Source organism: Berghia stephanieae, chromosome 5 (genome assembly GCF_034508935.2).
Source record: "Berghia stephanieae isolate SIO BIC M18660-M18661 chromosome 5, UCSD_Bste_1.3, whole genome shotgun sequence".
NCBI lineage: Eukaryota > Metazoa > Mollusca > Gastropoda > Nudibranchia > Aeolidiidae > Berghia > Berghia stephanieae.
This window is the reverse complement of record NC_088364.1, coordinates 38,010,433-38,012,932: the sequence shown is the minus strand read 5'-3', so window position 1 is coordinate 38,012,932 and position 2,500 is coordinate 38,010,433. Positions and strand designations below refer to the sequence as shown.

General features: G+C 36.9%; 1 protein-coding gene across 1 annotated transcript in view; it reads right to left on the bottom strand.

Moving 5' to 3' along the window:
- The window catches only part of LOC144972876 (uncharacterized), a 46,556-nt gene that overhangs the window by 23,205 nt on the left and 20,851 nt on the right, over positions 1 to 2,500 (bottom strand). The window lies entirely within an intron of this gene.

Genomic DNA, 2,500 nt, shown 5'->3' with positions numbered 1-2,500 from the left:
GTCTCATTTGTTTTGTTTTATTTTGTTTTTGTATTTTGGTGCCAAAATCCAGTGATATCGAGGGTGGTCAGTGACCAGAGATGTAGCAAGTATCGTAAAATCATTGGGCGTGGCATTGTGTCTCCCTTAACACACGTTAACCCACTAATTCTGATGTGAATGAGTACCTGGTTATAGGAAAAAATGGCTGTTGTAAAGGACACCTAACAGGCGATTTGTACTGTATAAAATGAAAATTTAGTTTCATGCGGCATGTTGATTAATAGATAAAAGTTTTGAAGCGTACGAGGTGTGGTAAAACCGCGAGCTTGTGAGCTAATAGTTGATAAGTTAATGAATACGTGCATTGTTATTTATTTGTTTAGTCTGTATGTGTCCGTGAAGTGAATGTGGGAAAATGGGGGTCAGTTAATGATTGATGGAGTGAGAAGAAAGAACCCAGTGAAGGAGAAAAAGCTTATCATTGTTGCGAGCGAAGTAGTGAGTGAATTTGAGAGAGAAAGAGAACTTTGAACTTTGACATGTTTATTAAATATACCTCTCAATAATAAATAAGATCAAACAATCAAATCAAAATTAAGTTTAAGTTAGAATGTCCCAATAAATGGAGAGAGAGAGAGAGAGAGAGAGAGAGAGAGAGAGAGAGAGAGAGAGAGAGGGGGGGGGGGGGGGGGTACCCGTATTGAGTGGGTGTGTATAGCGACAAGAAAAAAAAACATTTTTAAAAACTCATAAGCACACACAGCAGAAACCAGTGAGAGAAGAAATAGGAAGAAGACGATGGAGGTGGATTGAAAGAATGACTCCACTATAATAAAGGAAGTATTGGACTGGAACCCGCCGGCTAGAAGATCAAGCGGAACATGGAGAAGAGTTAGAGGAGCTGATATACAGAGAAGTGATAAGACATGGAACAAGATAAAAAAGAAAGTTAGCTCAATATGAAGAGGGATGGAAACTATTTGTCGGTGGCCTATACCCTGACTCAGGGTGAAAAAGGCAATGATGATGATGATGATGACGATGATGATAATGACATTTAATGTTTGTGTTTCGATGTGATTATCATCGTAAAAAAAAAGATTGCATGTGTGAGTGCACTTGTGTGAATGTGTGAACGTGTTGTACTCGCTCGTGTGTGTATGCCAGCGCGCGCGCGCGTGTGTGTGTGTGTGTGCGTGTGTGGATGTGTTAAAATGTGTGCGGGTGAATGTGGGGTGTGTGCCGGTTGTGGCTAATACATTTTATAGTCATTTCGCGACAACTCATAACATTTTTCATAGCCTTAGTAATAATAAAGCTTCACACCTTCTACTCTTCCGGTTCCAAACTCATTTGAAGTGTGTATGTAACCAGTCCTTCGGAGGACTAATAATAAATAAGTTAAATATTGAATTATAAGTTGACATAACTATTTTAGTAGCAAGATGTATAGGCCACTTCTAAGGATTACGGAGACGTAAAAATGCGAAAATGGACGATCTTTATTGACGACCAGCTTATTTTTAGACTAGAAAAAATAAGATGCTATCACTCTGAAACCGGAAGATCAATTACACAAGATATGTGTTCATCCAATCCTCCGGAAGAGTGGTTTCATACTTTCAATGACATTGGAACCAGTTATTTAACATCACACTTTTGTTCCCCATTACAAGTAAAACATATCAACCCCAACCTCCATTTTCCTCATTCCGCCTCCTGAAACATTTTTATTCTTTAGCTCCGGTCATTTTCCAGGCTTTCTTGAATTCCTGGAGAAGATCATCAATACGGGAGTGTGACAGCCGCCTTGTGACAGCACTCAATCTGTTCTCTTCTTTTTGTTGGTGCGACGATTATTTAACGCGTGAAAGGCACGGTTTCAATGCGTAGCACCCGTGTGTGCGCTAGATAGATTATTATATTTGCTGGTTTCTATCAATTTGCTTGTCATATTATTTTTTTTACCTCTTTATTTATTTTTTTTTCGTTTTATGTGTTTGTTTTGTTTGTTTATTTTTGTATTGTTGGGGGAGGGGGTTGCTTTGTTTTTGTTTTTCTTTTTGTTTTATTTTTTTCGAGGGGGGGGGGGTATGTGTGTATGTCGTTGTTTGTTTCGTTTTTTATTTGTTTGTTTGTTTGTTTTTTGTTTAGTTTTGTTTTGTTTTTTGTTTTGTTTTGTCTTTTTTTTTGTTTTGTTTTGTTTTTATTGGTTTTGTTTGTTTGTTTTTTTTTTGTTTATTTTGTTGGGGTTTTGGGGGGTTTTGTTTTGTTTTGTTTGTTTTTTTGTTAATGGGTTTTTGGTGTTTTTGTTGTTTTGTTTTTTTGTTTTGTTTTTTTTTTTTTGTTTTTTTTTTCTTGGATGAGGGATTGCTTTTCGGGGAGTATTTTATTTTGATGGGGGCGGGGGGGGGGGAGGAGGGAGGAGTAATCTTAGCTTTGGAGGTTTTGAATATCTTTTAGTCTTTTTTATAAGAATATCTTTGGTTCTTACAATATCATTTTGCATAATGTAATT